The sequence below is a fragment of the Prionailurus bengalensis genome, chromosome B2, assembly GCF_016509475.1.
Source record: "Prionailurus bengalensis isolate Pbe53 chromosome B2, Fcat_Pben_1.1_paternal_pri, whole genome shotgun sequence".
In the NCBI taxonomy this organism is placed as follows: domain Eukaryota; kingdom Metazoa; phylum Chordata; class Mammalia; order Carnivora; family Felidae; genus Prionailurus; species Prionailurus bengalensis.
Genome location: NC_057349.1, coordinates 117,143,024 through 117,161,733, shown reverse-complemented (window position 1 = coordinate 117,161,733; position 18,710 = coordinate 117,143,024).

Genomic DNA, 18,710 nt, shown 5'->3' with positions numbered 1-18,710 from the left:
TTGGTGTTGATACAGTCGTGGTGTTGATACTTAGATCAGCCACATGGTTGGGGGCTCATTAGATGTAATAATATATCTAAAGCATCTTGCACAAAGTGGACACACTAAATATTCGTTCCCTTCCCCTGTAGAAGATAACCTGATGTCATCCAAACTTGCTTTGTTGATGATGGAGAATTTGTTTACATTTGTCCAGAGTTACCAAGCTGGTTTTGCTGCAGAGGGAAGATTTTGTCTTTTAGCCAGCAGGTGGCAACCAAATTAAAGCTAACAGTTCACCTCATGATGGTAACTGGTAAAAATAGTGCCTTATCATGCTAATGCCTGATGGAAATGACAGGTGGATGAAAAACCTTTAGCTCCGAAGTGGAATCACCCCTGGCGAAGGCATTTTTAACACTAAGACCCAGATACAGATTAGTTTCTTTAAGGCTGCTTTCATTTCAGTACCAGCGTATCATGGCCATACATCTTTTTAGACGTTTGTCAGAGGAATCATTGAGATTTATGTAACATTGTGTTTAAAATAATGAATCTATTCACTTGATTTGGCAGTTTAAAAAGCAGAGTGAAAAAAGTCATCGGTTGATGAAATAGAGTGGTTACAAAAATACTATTTCATTTTCTCTTCAGTCAGGTTGTATGTGATTTTGTTTGGTTTGACCTCTGTGGATTTGTGATTTTTAAACAAGTACCCTTTTTAACTAAAAAGACTTTAAAAGGTATAAGGAAGACAGAATCCTTTGTAAACGCCTTGAGTCTTAAGGTTCTTTTTTTTTTAATCCATAAAGTGGGGATAATCTCATGTACTGTTGTAAAAAAATTAAGTAGATGAGTATGAAAAGCACTTAGTATGTCGTGGCACACAGTAAGCAAACAGAATAAATGGTACTATTTAGAGGATTTATATTCTCCCAGAATCTCTAAAGGTGGGAGGGACCTGAGGGCCTATGTTCCCTAACCCCTTCATTATACTAGATCCCCTGAAGCCACTGTTCTTTTTAACACTGATCCCCTTGGATTAATCATTTGCTCTGGCTGGTATAGAACATGGCCGTCGAGGATTGGCTGCCCCTTTTCTAGGGACAGTGGGCAGCGTAGTGGGAATGGTGGATGCTGTGATAGTTGCATTTATAGGAGAGGTCAGGATCAAACCACGGTCTCCTGATATGTGCTGCTGCTGTGCTCAGAGATAAAATTAACTCTATGTAGGAAGATGAACCCTAATACTCGCTTTTTTTTCCCTTCAAATCAGGTCCCTGCTATGCTACCTTTCTCTCAACAGCAAGACCATCTAGGCATTGTATTTGGTATGTGTTCAGCATCCTGTTGTCAGGAATGGCTAATAGTCACCACCACCACCACCCACCCATGTTTCAGACAAAAGAGTTAGCGGCACTCACTTTGCTAAAGCTGCTACCCTACAGCTGGCTCCCTTGAATGATCTGCATTTTCTTACAAAGGCCTTTCAAGGAGCAGGAGGCTAGAGGAGCAAACTACTCCCCCCCTCCCCCCCCCCCCCCCCATTTTGCTTGCATCAGTCTTGGCCATCCAGTGTCTCTAGAGGTCAGGGAGGTTTTCGTCCTTGAGAGACAGAGACAGACAGAGCATGAGCAGGGGAGGGGCAGAGAGAGAGGGAGACACAGAATCCCAAGCAGACTCCAGGCTCTGAGCTGTCAGCACAGAGCCCGACGCGGAGCTCTGACTCCTGGGCCGTGAGATCATGACCTGAGCTGAAGTCAGACGCTTAACCAACGGAGCCACCCAGGATCCCCAAGAGGTCAGGGAGTTTGGACGCTGCCTTGAATCTGTTGGGAACAGTCACCATCACATCTGCATAACCTGCCAGTGTGGGAGTGTGAGCCATCATACCATCATGCAGTGATAGGCCACAGACCTGTCAGGTTGGGGCTGGAAGGAGAACAGAGGTCCCCATGTGCCACGGAACCCTTCATTTCACAAGTCAGAAAACTCAGCAAGACATGACGGGGCTTTCACACCCCAAACACCTGCAATGGTTCCTCCGTCCTTTCTTATGCCAGCACTTTACACGTGGCAAAATAATACGTTAGTTGTCTCCATTCTAGTTGGAAATGTTCAAACCCAACCGAACTATAAATGATAGTGGTTCAAAGCTGAAAGCAAGGGGTTTACGTATGCTGCGCCCTGCCATGCACTTGTGTATAGTCAGCAGCAGGCCTGTTGCCTCCTTTTCTGATCCCTTCCCCATCTCAAGGTTCTCCTGCAGTCAGGTCTCTGTTAAACTAATGGGGCTTGGATCTATCACATTTCCTGGGACTGAAAATCACACCAAGACCACCAGGGGATCAGGGTCAAGTAAAAGAAAATCTAAAACCTAAAGGGATGTTTCAAGTCTAAGTAGAAGAGAAATTTGGGTCGTAGCATACAGTAACCTCCTCAGCGATGCTCTGCTCATACCAAGCGGTCGCTGCCTCTCACCCCTGTAAGCCTGAGGAAAGGATCCTGATTACAGGACTGTTTCTCAGCCAGACGCATGAGGCAAGGATGCATGAAGGGTTTCTGGCCCTGGAATAATTTCAAGTAGCTAAGTTAATAACAACTCTAATGTCTAGGATTTATAAAGCAAAGGTCTTCTAAAATTAGATACTTGTAATTTATAATTAGGTTTAATTATAGTTGTTGATTAGTGATGCCGGTAGTAGTTTAACGCTGTGCTGTGGGGAATTACAGACTTTGTGTTCTCTCCATGCATTTTTATCATGTTTCCTGAAGCCCAGGAAGATAAAGACCAGTTGAGACTATTGACAAATTAGTCAATTCTAGTGTGATAGTGATTCTGGTTTCTTGGGGAAGGTAAAAAGATGGCGAAGGATAGAGTGAAAATGAGGGTTTGTCCCTCCTGTGTCACAGTGCATAGTCAGTGTTGCTTCACAGGTGATACAGGGTTGTGTTAACACGGTTCGGTAGAAGAGCCTGTTCTTACCACCAACTTCTGGCATTTATCTTATCAGCCAAGAAACTTCTAGCAGGGATCCAAATCGACAGCATTTCTCTATTATGCTATTCTCAAGGTTCACACTGATGTATCCACCCATCTGTGGGGAAGCCAGACTCTTGAGGCTTTTACTCATGAACTTGGCCAGATCAGTGGCTTTAACATGGGCACTTCAGCTTATCCAGTCAGTAAATACTAATGAGTGACTATGTCCAAATATTGAGAGAACCTCAAGAACCATATAATCATACAGGGTGTGTGTGTGTGTGTGTGTGTGTATGAATGAATGAGAGAAGGGCAGGGACTTGTCAGGAATATAAATAACTTTGGTGGAACAGGGTGAGTAGTAGACTTGAGGGCCAGACATCTTTTTGGGAGCATGTGCCTGGTGAAATGATCATACACTGCAGTGCTGGTCCAACTTCGGTAATTCAGCCTTTCTATAGAATGTCCAACTGAGATCTAAGTTAATAACTAGTTCTTCCCCGTCAGAAATAAAGGCTTTTGCTTTAAAAAAAAATGTTTATTTTTGAGACTGTGCAAACGGGGGTGGGGCGGGGGGGTGGTGGACAGAGGATCTGAAGCAGGCTCTGCTCTGACAGCAGTGAGCCTGATGTGGGGCTTGAACTCATGAACTATGAGATTATGACCTGAGCCAAAGCCAGATGCTCAACCGACTGAGCCACCCAGGAGCCCCAAGACTTTTGCTTTTTAAAATACTAGGCTGTAAGGGGCACCTGAGTGGCTTAATCAATTGAGAGACTTTTGATTTCCACTCAGGTCATGATCTGATGGATTGTGAGGTCAGGCTTCGTGCTGAGTGTGGAGACTGCTTGGGATTCTCTCCCCCCACCTCTCTCTACTCCTCCCCTGCTTGCACCTGTGGTCTCTCTCTCTCAAAATAAATAATAAAATATTTTAAAAAGTAATATAAAATGCTAGGCTACATATATGTCTTAGCAGTATACATTTAACTAAAATGTCTGCAAGAACAGCCTCAAATCCCTGTTCGAGGGGGACAGGGTGCAGAGAGAAAAAGAAGGCAAGCAAGTAGCAAGTGCTCTGCTGCATAGCTGACCCTAATCCAAGGGCATTCAGTTATTGGGACCAACTATTACCTCTGTAAGAGTAAGTCACCTTGGGAGCAATCCTTTGTTATGAACCCAGGATTCATTATTATGAGGTTACAGTGACTCTGTTATAACGTTACACATGTGAAGTTGAGAAATATTAATAGCTTAACTTTCCCTTGAAAGGATAAGACTAGCTCACTGCAGAGAGAATGTGTAGAGCACTTGTGTGATTAAAATATGGATCCATGGTATTTCTTTTGTCAAATGAAAATAAGTACGAGGGTTGGAAGACTTAATCGTGTTAGGAATATTATACCTGTAATACTATGTTCAGCTTCTAGTAACTTGTGCTCCCAGTTTCCCTTAATGACGCAGCAATGCTCAAACCAACGAAACACAAATCTTCTTGAGATCAGAACTTCTAACTGCACCCAAATATTCCTTTTGACAGATGCCATGAGCAACATGCCTTAGTAAAAAGGCTGTAATGATTGATCTCAAGTCAGGAGACCCGGGTTCAAATGTGAGCCCCATTGATTCTGTCTCTCATAAATTGCTTAATCTTTCTGACTAATCTTTCTGTTTTCTCATTTGTCAAATAGAAGCAAAGAACTGAGGATATCTGAGAGTATACAAATGAAATAGCACAGAGCAGCATATAATTGGCATTTAATAAATGCATTTTTTTTTCAATTGAGGATCTAAGAATTTGGGCCCATTAGCTTTTTGTGAGTTCATTATTTCATTCTTCAGTTTATGACTACCAAGGAATACAGTGCCTGGGACAAATAAGTGCATGTCAAAAGTATTTGCTGAATGAATAAACTGATGAGTGGCCAAGGAATACATCCTCCTAGAACAATAAACAAATGAACTGACATTTATGCCATGAGTGGTTTTCTAGAGCCAATCTCGTGACCCTCACATTAATCCAGGAAATGAAGAATTAGGAGAGAATTTCACAACTATCAAAAGGTCTTTAGGAGTTTCTCTTTTATTAATACATTTAAAATTTACCATATCAATTAACGGGACAGGTAGGTGGCTTTGGTGTTGACCAATGCATGCTTGTATCTGAAATCTATCAGACTATAATAAGTTCGCTGGCTGGTGTGAAACAGAACTACGAAAGGAAGTAAGCCATGTCCTTACCAAGTGACCCCAGATGTTTTCTGGGACTTCCTTGGGTGGGTGGGTGGGGCTCCTGTGCACTCCTAGAGAACCCAGAATCTCATCCAGTAGGATTGACTCAGCAGAAATGCAGAAATAGTAGTCAGCTGAAGGACAGTCCCAAAGTCTTTCCGGGACCCCCAAAGCCAAGCCAGGGAATGTGATGGGTATAGGTGTGGATGTGTGAAGTCTGGAAGATGCCCCATTGTAAGGACTTTTCTGTCACTCTAGAAGGCCATGAGCCTTTTTAAAGATAAACAGATAACCACATAAACCTAGAGAGGGGTTTCCATATTAAAGTTGGGAGCTTTGCATCTCAAATTGGCTATTTTCAGATAGGTGAGAAGGTAACTACTTGCAAGTAACTTAGCCTTTGTGTTCTCCATGAAGAACCTGAGGACTTTTTTTCCTCCCTGAAAGAGCAGACTTCCCATGTTTTGGGTTCCGGCCTGCATTTACAATCTTCTATCGCCATACCCTGAGCACTTGCTTGATTGCTAATTTTTTTAAATAAATATTTAATTTTGAGAGAGAGCCAGTGGGGTAGGGACATGGAGAGGGGTATAGAGGATCCGAAGCAGACTCTGCGCTGACAGCAGTGAGCCCAGTGTGGGGCTGGAACTCACGAACCACGAGATCATGACCTGAGTTGAAGTCTGACGCTCAACTGACTGAGCCACCCAGGCGCCCCAGTTGATTGCTATTTTTTGATAACATTACTATTTTCTGGTAACATGTTTGGTAATTTGTTATTTTTTTGGTGACAAGTCTTTGAGGGTTGATCCCTACTGAGTGCTTAGCACATAATAGTTAAATATATAAATTAATGACTGAATAAATGAATATACCTGTATCACTTATTAAAGATTTGAAATACCTGGCAAATCTTTAATGAACCAAATTTGTGACCTTTTAGTGAAATTAAAAAAATTGGTTCTACTTGATTATTATATTTCTATATTTCATTCATTCTGAGATGTATATTTATTTCATTAACATTCAAACATCTCTGAAACTGGGATGCAACTTATAAATAACATTATTAGCAGCATTTTTATTAACCAGTGGTTTGCAAACTAATGGATGGTGAGTGTAAAAAGGGGTTGGTAAACTATAATATATGGTAAACTATAATGTATATGTATCTCACCTTCATAATGCATATGCTGCTTTATGTAAGGATAGGATAATGGGGAAAGCATGGCTTTTACATCAGAGGAATTTTATTGTCCATCCTGGCTCTGCCTTTTTTTTTTTCCTTAATCTGAGCAAAGAGCTTGTCCTAACATTCATGTTTGGGTTGCAATGTTCTCATTTGGAGGACAGGAATAAAGCCTTCATATTAGGGTTCTACACTAAAGATATTCAATGAACACGTTTAATTGAATGCCTTTCCTTTTTTTTTTTTTTTTTTTTCCCCTCTCCCTCTTCCATCAGCCTATTTGTACCTTAGAACAGCTCTATCAGGTAGGGATATATGTAATTTCCATTTTCCAGGTTTAGAAACAGGCTTAGCAGCATGAGTGAGTTAAGAGAAAGACCTCCCCAGAGCCTTTGATTTTCCATTATTCCCCTCGCTCTATTAAGGCTTCTCACAGGTAGCGACTGACATAGGTGAGAGCTTAGCTACTCTTTTGTTGATAAATTTCTGTAGGCAGCCTGTGTAACAATTTTACACAACACCTTAATAACAATGTCGCACACGACATCCTTTTTGGAAAGGAATTTACCTCTTGCCCTTATCCTGTAAACAAGGATGGGTCTCTATTTAAGGAAGAGGAAAAGGAAGAGGGAAAAGGATATTATATCACCTGGCCTAGCATTTTCGGGAGCAGATGTTTTCCTTGTCTCATTGTTCACAGAAAATTCAAGATGGCATAAACCAAATGTTCAAAAATACTATGATTCATGAATCAATTCATAGTATTCTTTTGTTTGGGTAGAACAAAATGATGCAGACGGATTGAAATTAAGGATCAATCCTAAAACTTCAGGGCTAGGTGCAGAACCAAAAAAGCAAGCTATCATTTCTGTCCTGTGATAGACCAACCTCCAGTGGATGTTAGGCCTCCAGGCCTAATCCAGGGTGGAGTCACAGAGGAGCTGTGGAAATTGCTTTTGTATTTTCTCGATTTTGCCTGAAAATTTTCATTTATGGGATTTTTTTTTCCTTTGCCTCGGCATTTCTTTTTCCTATTTGGTGTTCCCATTTTTAATTAGGTTGCAAATGGATCAAATAACAAGCAAACAGGCTTATTTCAGTAATAAAACATCAAACTCAAATGTAGAGGGGATGACTGGGTGCCTGTTGATTGAAACTGCAGTCAGGTTTCTGAATGAGCCTGGTCTGCCTCCAGCCCGAGCAGGGCTGGCTGGCCGATTAGGCAGTGCTCTGAGGCATCTCAAAGCTTAGGGTCCCTGTATGGAAGACGGGGGTGGGGGTGGGGGGGGGGTGGATTGAGAGAAATGGAGTTTAAACTTAATAGGTGCTCCATAAATTCACCTTTCTCATCTTCCTTCTTCTCTTCCTTTTCATCCCTTTTATCCTGGTTACAAATATTTATTGTCTGAAAGAGTTTTGAGCTTACTGGATCTAAGTGGACTCCTGGGGTGGGAGATCAGGATCCCGGAGAAAGGAGTAAATGGCACACTCATCAGCGAGGCAGGCGCAGGAAGAGCCTCCTGGGACTACCAATTCTCTTCGGGAGGGCTGGCTAGGAATCCTAAACTCTTTCTTAACCTACCCTCCTCTCCCGGTGCTTCACGACCCACTGAATAACGCTTGAGCCCATCCCACCGTGGGAACACATCAGTGCCTGTCCTTGGGTTGTTTTCAACTACGTGGTAGACCTCTTCGTTCATCCGGATTAGAGATGGCGGGGTAACTTCGGACTCCTCCGTCCTCTGTTCCCGCCTCCACGCGTCTACCAGGCCTTTAAAGATTCTATTGTGGGGGTGCCTGGGTAGCTCAGTCGGTTAAGCGGTTAAGCGTCCGACTTCAGCTCAGGTCACGTTCTCGCGATCTCGAGGTCCGTGAGTTCGAGCCCCGCGTCGGGCTCTGGGCTGATGGCTCAGAGCCTGGAGCCTGTTTCCGATTCTGTGTCTCCCTCTCTCTCTGCTCCTCCCCCGTTCATGCTCTGTCTCTCTCTCTGTCTCAAAAATAAATAAACGTTAAAAAAAAAAAAAAGATTCTATTGTGCAGTGTCTGTGCGCACGGCCTCTGCTGCGCGGGTTGCGAGCATAGATGAAGATCACCCAGGGCTGCCGCCGCTGTGATTTTATAGGAATATTACAGCACCTCCTCCTTGATACGGTCTAAACACAGACCACCCTTCTCCATCTTTTCCCTGCCATCCCTGCTATTTGGAGCCACCGCAGTGTTCTTTCTCCTAGTAGAGCTGATTATGCTCCTCTCTTGCTCAGTAGTCGGATTATTCCTTGCTGTTTGTGGAATATAGACTGACTACTTACAAGGCACTAGGAGTCCTTAAACACCTGGCACGGATTTCCGTGTGTTTAGGTTGGTTCTCCCTATCCTGTCTCCCCCTCCCTATTTTGCATTCCGCATAGCGCTTTGGCTGTACACGCGCTTTGACTTGGTGGAAGCAGTTGGAGTCTCACCTGCTTTGGTCTTCATACTTGTGGAAAGTCCCGCTCTCCCCGCCCTAATTCAAGGCCTAGTGGGTTGTTACTACTTGATGTGTATTTGCTAGCATCTTCTCTAACTGTGAAATAATAAACGTTTCATGCAGAAAGCTTGGGGGAAAATCACACATGCGCCTTACTTTGGCTGCACCCTCTTACTTGAAATCTTAATAGATCTTGGAATTCTCTACCTCCTTTTCATTGTCCCGGTTGTTCCCTTAGCATTTGTGTGTGTGTGTGTTTACTTTTGCATTTATTATATAATGCTTCATATTATAAATACACATATATTTGTTCATCCTAACTAAAAATAACCTCCTGGGGTTGGGTTGGATCTGACTCACCTACCTGCACCTCCCTCAGGTTATCTGTTTGAAGTGAGCCAGTGGCCATGCAATATAACCCCGCGTGTGACTTCAGCGGTGAAACCAGGGGCTGTTGGAGAGAATATTGCTGGTTTAGAGGCAGGCCTCCTCATGTTCTTCAGAGTACCCAGCAGGCCTCTCCTGGTGCTTTGTACCTGCCTTTTGGACATTCGAGGAATCTCCAAAGGGCTCATTTTGTGCCTGTAGGTCACATCAAGGTGGTAGAATGTTTGGTCCGGATGACAATCCTTGCAAGTATTTTTGTTATATTTGGCGACTCTATCAAGTTTCTCTCTCTATCCCTCTACCATGTGAATGCTCATAATGCATGCAGTACTGAAAAGGCCGTCTCTCTTGAAAGAAATCCATTCCTAGAGGGCTCTGCCCATTTCTCTTTGTTTTCTCCCAGTGATTTATTCATGTGTTCACACAGCTTTATTTTGATGATCTTTGCAGGTAAGACACGTACTACTTTTCATAGGGGCAGACTCACAGTAAGGAAAATTCCGGTGTAGGTCTCATTTTCACGACCAAAAAATGTGGCTCTACTGCCTGGATTTGAATCCTTGCTAATTTCTAGTGAGATACATTTCCAGAACATCAGCGTGTGATTTAAACCCAAGACTCGGAAAGTTCTATTCCCCTTCTGGCAACATTTTTAAAAAGCTAATTTCGTTTAAGAGGAAGAGGCAATGTGATCGAACGTGTATGTGGAAATTCTGAAAGCGTCCTCTACCTTTGTCACTCTGAGGTGCTTTTCTTCCTACTCTTCTCTCTCGTGCCAATTTGTGATTACAAAAGCCATTCTTTACGGAGATTTCTAGTCTACAGTGTTTATGGGTATTTGATGTGGAGGGGTGATGGTTGTAAGAACTTGTATTATGCCCATGGTTGCTTATCCTTACCTGCAGGAATGTGACATCTGCTATGAAACATACAATTTTATTATTGGGAAAGGAAAATATGTGTCTCCCAGACTTTTAAAGAAAAATACAAAAATATAGTTAGTGGGGAGACTGGTTGATGGAAAATAATATATTTTCTACCCTAAGTAGTGAAATTTGAATTTTTTCACTATTTGAATCGTAGAGAATCTTATGGTTTTTTGTTTTTTTTTCTGGGAGGTGGGGTGGAGTAGAGTATAGGAAAGACATTTTGAAGACATTCTTACAGTAGACACTTTGAGCCAGTGACTGTGTGCTGAGGCAGCCTCTGAACTTGAGCAATGTGAACCACAAGGAAGTATTCTGGTGCCAGGATGCAGTGATTTCCTCAAATCTTGGAGTCCTGGCATCTGCCTGACCAGCTTTTGCATAACCTTTCTTTCCTTAGAACAGCTGCTTCTGTAAAAGAAGTCCTTTGGATGAGATACAGATAACCTTTAGACCCTATTAACCTTATAATTTGGAGTTTTAAAATTTCAGGAGACCACGGTTCTCATGACTATAGTTCTGTTCTTTGAGCTTTTGTAACAAGCCAGCTAGCCAAATTGTTAAATAGAATGAAGACAAACGAACTCCTGGAAGCAATAAGGAAATATTTCAGGAGCACAGTGTGGGCCTAGGATATTATGTAAGGAGATCTTTGTCAATTAGAGTGAGGTATGGGTCATTGGGGTGAAAATCCTTTATAGTAATGGTTCTCCATTTTTTTTTCTGGACACATATTGAAAATCTGTGGAAACTTAACTCTAGTTCAGAATAAACAGGATAAACAATTATACCCGGGGCACCCGGGTGGCTCAGTTGGTTAAGCGTCTGACTTTTGATTTCAGCTCAGTTCATGATCTCACAGTTCTTGAGTTTGAGCCCCGTGTGGGGCTCTGCTCTATCAGCACAGAACCTGCTTGGGATTCTCTCTCGCTCTCTCTCGCTCTCTCTTGCTCTCTCTCTCTCTTCCGCCCCTTCCCACCTCTTTCTGCCCCTACCCTGTTTGCGTGCACTCTCCCTCTCTCAAATGTTAAAAAAACAAACAATTATACTCAAAATTTTCAATAAAATTTACTTATTTCACTGGAAATTTATTCTTTCATAGAGAAATTTCTAATGAAAACAGTAAATTGTAACCAGTGAAGCAAATAGATTATACCCAATGGAGTGAGTGTATTATACTAAAATTTTGCAGAGACTGAACACTTTATTTTCATGATTCTTTATTGTAAAACAAGGGAAGTTAATAGAATTTTGGGAAATAAAAGTGTTGCCACCATGTCAAATACTCAGATTGATTTTCAAAAATGTTAAAAATCCGTGTCTCAAACTGAGGAAATATGGTGCACATTTTTTTAAACCAGGAACTGTGACTTATTTGAAAAAAATATTAATGATTACTTCCCAAAAAGAATCCAAAAATGAAACCCCACATGGTCAAACAGGAAACATAATAAATTCCTCCCAAGATAAATTTAATAAAAGGCTGTTTTTCCACACACCACTGTTCATATTTTCTTTTGTATAATTATTTTTATTTCATTTTGAAATTCCTGAAAATGCTGATTCCCAGAGGTATGTAGTGGTAGCTGTGGAGAATTTTAGAATTCATGTAACTTCTTAGACACAGGCCTATCTGGAATCTTCTAAGATCCTCAGTTGAAGTCATGTTAGGAAGTCAAGGACTGTCACCTTCCCATTATCTGAGTAGAAGCAGACTTGAAAAAGGATTCTGCTGAGATTTTGCATGCAAGTGAAAAGCTGTAGACCCTCTCTGCACAAGCATTCAATTATGGCATTCAGAAATCTGTCTAGTTTTTTAATTTTCCAAGCTCTTCTAGCATGATGGCTGCTTGTCTAAAACAACTCTGTTTATTCATCTTTAAAAGTGAAAAGATTTAGGGGTGCCTGGGTGGCTCAGTTGATTAAGTGTCCAACTTCAGGTCATGATCTCACAGTCCATGAGTTCGAGCCCCGCATCGGGCTCTGTGCTGATAGCTCAGAGCCTGGAGCCTGCTTTGGATTCTGTGTGTGTGTGTGTGTGTGTGTGTGTGTGTGTGTGTCTCTCTCTCTCTCTCTGTCTCTCTCTCTCTCTCTGCCCCTCCTGACTCGTGCTCTGTCTCTCAAAAATAAACATTTAAAAAAATTTGAAAAAAATGAAAAAATTTAGGGGTGTTGGGGTGGCTCAGTCGGTTAAGTGTTTGACTCTTGGTTTTAGCCCAGGTCATGATCTTAGGGCTTCATGGGTTCGAGCCCCACATCAGGCTCTGCACTGACAGTGTGGAGCCTGCTTGGGATTCTCTCTCTGCACCACCCCCCCTGCTTGTGCTGTGTCTCAAAATAAATAAACTTTAAAAAAAATGAGAAGATCCACTCCTTTAACTGACCAGGTATAATTATTATTAAATGAGCCAAACTCCCTGATTAAATGCCCCTTTGAAATTATTTTGAGGATTATTTTTTTCCTCTTAAAAAGTAAAACTTCTCCAGAAAATAGAATTAGACATATATCGACATTCTCTGGAAAACTAGGCAAACTCTGTAACCAAAAACATACTGATATTTTTCTATTCTTGCTTCGCACCCCTTTCTGAAAAGTTAGTGACTGAGGCCCAAACTCGCATCACGATGAAACGTGCATGCTTCTAGAGTGGTTGTTTTTACCACCAGTGTGCGCATTTGCAGAGACCATGTAAATCTAATTTCTATCATGACATGTGAATCTAATTGTTTCACCACAGAAGCAAAACCCAGGGGTGTTGCTTGAACATCCTAGGCGCTCCATCTGGAAGTAGGGTACAGGGCCGGTTGGTTGGTTTTTCCAGTAAAATTATGCTTCGTCATTCTTGAAGTCATTTCTAGCATTAGCAATTTCCCAAAGGACTCACAAAACAGAAATTCTTCTTTGATGACATTTCTTTGTGCTGTTTTATCAAGTATTTTGGTCAAGAAAAATAGTGTATCTATTCCAGGAACTACTCTAAAACATTAGAAGAACCACCTTCATTCTGGAGTGGATAACCACCATTTTTTCCCCCCAGTACAACTACAGCTGCCATTTCCTTGTTTTTCTCCAAGCCAAAATCAAGTCAGCCCTTCCCTTAGATTTTCAGCTTCATCAAGTCTTCCGCAGTTTTTTACTTTACGAGGAAATAAGTGTTCTTCATAATTTACTTCAGGAGGGCTTTTGTGTTAAAGCAAATCTGGGTATTGATGCAGTTCCAGATGTTTCACATGGAGTCTTTATTCATAATCAAAAGACTACCTTTCTAGAACATACCTCCTCCCGCCAGAGAGTGCACTTCAGTCTCCCCAACTTCATACTTTCAGTTGGAGGTATTTGCAACATGGGTCTCATTGTATTCAGCCACAGAAAAGCAAAAGAAAAGTTAGGTTCATTACCCTTTCTTGGCTAATTTCCACTTCTGGCTAGTTTTGAAATGAAGTGGCTTTATCGTGCAGCCAAATGAAGTTAAGCTTTCTGAGTCTTGTTCTTGCAAGGCCCCTTCCAAAGCCCTGCATCTAACAAATTCTGTGAGTGCCAGGTCTGTAAACTTAGATCTGTCTTTGCCTAATATTAAAAGAAAAAAAAAAAAAAGATGTTTGTAATCACAATGACTAGAGTACTTTTCTTTGATTTCTATCAGTAGAAACAATTTTAGATAAGATGGTATTATACCCGTGACCTCATAGTCTTATGTATACTAAGCCATGCTCCCCCGGTAATTTGACACAGAAAAGTTTCAGAATGCCAGAAAAGAAAACTATTGAGTTTGTGCCTATCTGAACTTCTGTAGCATTGCATTTACATCAATATTCCGTTGGGTTAAACAGTTGAGATTTGCCGTAGCTTCTTTTACCTCATTAATTATTCACGGGGGTGTTTTCATAAACAAGAGAGAGTCGGTTCTAGGACAGGTGTGACCTTTACAGTGTTTAAGAGCTCAGTCTCAGCGGTTATATGAAGCCAGGTTTACATGTTCTGTTCTGCTGCCTCCTGGCTGTGTGACCTCATGTTCCTTTTCTCTAAAGTGGGCATAATTATAATATCCATCTCTCATAGTTTTTGAGACCATTAAATGAGACGGGGTATATCGTGTCTTGCCAAGAGTGAGCACTCAAACATTAGCTATTATTACTTATTGGTAATAAACTCGTTAACTCTGAGAGCTTTTCTCTGTAGATGTTTACCAAGAAGCCTAAATTAGCCTCTGGCAATAGCAGTTACAAATTATCCCAGGGATGGCTAATATTTTCTCCCTGGAAGAGGAGTGTAGAATAACTTTGAGAATATAGAGTGTTTTAGAGCTGTCCAGAGAGAGGCACAAGGCTTGCCAGCGCCCCCCATCCCCACCCCTCCTCGCCCCAGAGGCAGAATTAATAAAAACAAATGCAATTTTTAAGGAAGTAGATTTAGATTCTGCACAGGCAGGAATTTTCTGTAACGATTCCCCCGTACAGAACTCCCTTGCTTACAAGCTCACAAGAATGATTCATACACAACTTTGGTCAAATATCAGCTAGGGGAGATTGGTACACTCTCCTCATTGATGCTACCGATGTAAATCTAGTTTTTATCACTTCTGTGAAACTTCAACTTCACAGGAGGTTAATTTATTCAAGTTCTTATTATATTATTGTAAATTGCATTTTACTTGGCCAATTGAAAGGTCAGTTTTCACATGACCTTGTGTCTGAATACAGGTTTTCTGCACTCCTGCAGGATTTGAGTACACACATTTCTCCTTCGTTAAGTCCATTTAGAGCAATAGAAACTGATTGAGAAAAAATCGATAAATGTATGGAATCTCTTTCAGTTTTAATTCCGTACTACAAAATAGGCTCTTAAGTCAAATATAAAAACGAGTCAGTAAATCCTCTGATGTTACAAACACTGAATATAATTTTTTTCATTATTTCTGAACATGATTGTCAAATTGCCACAGGCTGCAGTACTGTCTCCACCCTCTTTTTAACCTATTTGGGTACATAAATTATAGCTTCCTTTTTCTCCCTCTGTCATCTAGTGTGTCCCATTTAAGGGAGTGAATCAAATGAGTGTCTAAACTGTCTTGATGTTATTAATTACTTGGTAAGATGTTTCATAACAGGAAGTTGTTTGGCATGCAGTCAATAGCCTGGAATATTAACATCTTCAAGGACATTAGGTTCTCAGCGTTTGTTTAAAGTCATGGCGGAAGGGAGTAAAACAGTATTTTTTTTTTCATAAACTGTCTCTCTAGCAGGAAGGGTGATGTGGTATAAGGGAGGACTCTAGTTAAATCTTGGTAAGATTTAGGGTGTGAAATAAGAACAGCATTTCAAGGGAGCATATCAGGAGTAAGATTTGTTTCTGTGATGGTCATAAGAAAATTGTGGAAATAATTTTTTACCTACGTGAGCCTCTATTTGAGGCGGCGCACAGTTGTACCTCTCTCTGCCTGTGGCAAGCAACGTTGTCACATTGGTAACAACAGGGCTCAGTGACAGAAAAGGAGGAGCCGAGAGGATTTCCATGTACCTGGACGTGAAATTAATGGCATTCAAGTTGTGTGTACATCAATTTGTGCCACATTTCCTGCCTCACAAAAATTTCAGAAGGCCTGGTTGTTGTGAACCCAAAGATTATGCCGAACTTAAAAAATAATTATATTTTAATCTGCATACTGTGATTTTATTTGTAATTAAACAAGGGAAGAGAGTATAATTAGGCAAAGATACAACTTAATCATCATTTCGGTTAAAACCGGGCAAAATTTCTATCGTGAATTACCTCACGAGGGTTGGCAGTGTTCATGGCCATCAGTGGGTATGTGTGACACAGCTGAGGATACAGCAAAGGAAGAAAGAAAAGATAGAAAAGCGAAGAAGATAAAAAGGAGGTCCAAAAAATTAAGCGCAAGGGAGGGGTGGGATGGCAAGGAAAACAGAAGAAGAGCATTTCTAAAAGATAGAGTGGATGCTCTACCACCAATATATATTTTTGAAGTTTATTTATTTATTTTGAAAGAGAGCAAGTGTGAGTAGGGGAGGGGAGAGAGAGAATCCCAAGCAGGCTCTGCACTGTCAGTGCCTAGCCCCACATGGGGCTCGATCCCATGGACTGTGAGATCATGACCTGAGCTGAAATCAAGAGTAGGATGCTTAACCCACTGAGCCACCCAGGTGCCCTTACCACCAGTAATTGTAGAAGGTAGTGATTTCTATATTTTTGCATTTGGGAGCAGACACATTAAAAAAAGGGGGTGACTGTGGGGAGCATTCATCATTTTTAGATTATGTACTATATTCTTAGCTTATATTTTATATACATAAGGACATTACAAAGACAAAACTTCTATATTCCAGTTGACTTACCTTTTGCCTCTTTTCCTGTATTTTTCATTTTCCCTGACACGGTGAATGGGTCATCAGACGTTCACAACTGCTATGTGCATTGGAATCAAATGTTTACTAAAGCTTTAATCAAACGTGGTAATTTTAATCTTTCTAAGGACACATGAACTTAAAGGCCCACTATGTGGAAGGATTCAGTTAGATGTGGAAGAAAGAGAAAGGAATGATGGTGGGACCAGAGGGAAGGGGGGTCTGGGAGGTGAGAGAGAAAGGCTTGTTTGGGTAAGGTAGCGAGACAGTTTAGCGGTCCATTCAGGAGTTTGGAACTGGTTCTATTAGCCGTGGAGAGCCAATGGACGTTTTAAAGCAAGGAGAGACATTATCAGGCATGTGCTTGGATGTGATTTTGCAGTTAAGCCTTGAACAACTCTGCAGGGGTGTGTGTTTAGGGGCAATGAGCCCCCACCCCCACTCTTGCAGTTAGAAATCCATGCATAACTTTGACTCCTCTAAAACTTCTGCCGGCCTACTGTTGACTGGAAGCCTCACCAATAACATAGTTAATATATATTTTATATGTTCTATGTATTATGTTATTCTATTCTTACAATAAAGTAAGCTAGGGAAAATAAAATGAAGGAAATCATAAGGAAGAGTCAACTACAATAAAAAAGACTAAAAACACCATAAGGAAGAGAAAATATTTACTGTACTGTATTTATTAAAAAAAAAAATAACCTGGCAAGTGGACCCGTGCAGTTCAAACCTGTGTTGTTCAAGAGTCAACTGTAATGTGCAAAATGATTTAGAAGAGAAGGCAAAGAAGGAGCTGAAAGGGCTGTTGTAATATTGGAACTAAGACCTAAGTATAGGGTCTGAAAGGGACTCTGGCAACGTCTAGAAGGACGACAGCAGGTAGAGCCTATGGAGGTAGAAATGCAGAGGTTGAACAAATACTTGTGGAGGGCGAGGGGTGCAGCTATAATCTCTCTCTCTCTTTAAAGTTTATTGATTTACTTAGAGAACAAACAGGCGGGGAGGATCAGAGAGAGGGAGAGAGAATCCCAAACACGCTCCAAATTGTCAGCCCGGAGCCCAGTGCAGGGCTCGAACCTACAAACCATGAGATCATGACCTAAGCTGAAATCTAAAGTCAGACACTTAACAGACTGAACTACCCAGGTACCCCCCTATTATCTCTTTTTTGGGGAAGACTTCTGTAAATGAGAGTTCGCTGTAGACACAGAAGAGAGGATTGAAAAATGTAGAACACTTTAAGAGTATGTAAGCATGAATGAAGTACTTATTTTTCATGATCATTTTATTTTTTAAACAAATTTTTATACATTTTTAATATGATTTTTATACGATTTTTAAAATAAAATTTTTAAATGATTTTTTTTTGAGAGAGAGGCAGAGAAACACGAGTGGGGGAGGGTCAGAGAGAGGAGAAAGACCATCCCAAGCAGACTTCCTGTTGTCAGTGCAGATCCTGATGTGGGTCTTGAACTCATGAACTCTGAGATCATGACCCGATCGGAAATCAAGTCAGTCATTTAACCATCTGAGCCACCCAGGTGCCCCTCATGATCACTTTAAATAATGAAAAAGTGTAAGCAGTCTGTTTATAGAGCAATGAAGTAAAAAAAAAAAAAAAAACAAAAAACCAACTTATGAGGAATTTTAGATACATAAACAGATCATCACAATCAACAAAAACCATTTCAATTTGGACTACTAAGTATATAGAAGAGAGTAGAAATCCTTTTTGGAGGGGGAGAAAGAACACAGAAACATCCTTTGTAATTTTCAGAACTTTTGAGCTCGTTTCCTAATCTACAAGATAAAAAGCAGCATGCTGGTTGAAAAGAACAGAATTTAGTCTAGAATTCTGTTCAAATGCAGCTTCTGGCACAGAACACATGTGTTCTCTGCGCCAAGAGAACTTACTTACCCCAACCCCTCAGCTTTACTTCTCTTAAATTTTGTAAAATGCAGGTGATAATGATGCCTGTCTTGTAGGGTTTGTGTGTGTGTGTGTGTGTGTGTGTGTGTGTGTGTGTGTGTGTGTAAGAATTGAAATGAATTGAAGGGATAATACATGTGAAACAGTTGTCACAGAGAGGGTCTGGCATATGGTAGGTGCTCAACAAATGGTAAGTACCTCTTTTATTCTCAGCAGTAACACGTAACTGAGTATTGGTAGATCTCTTTC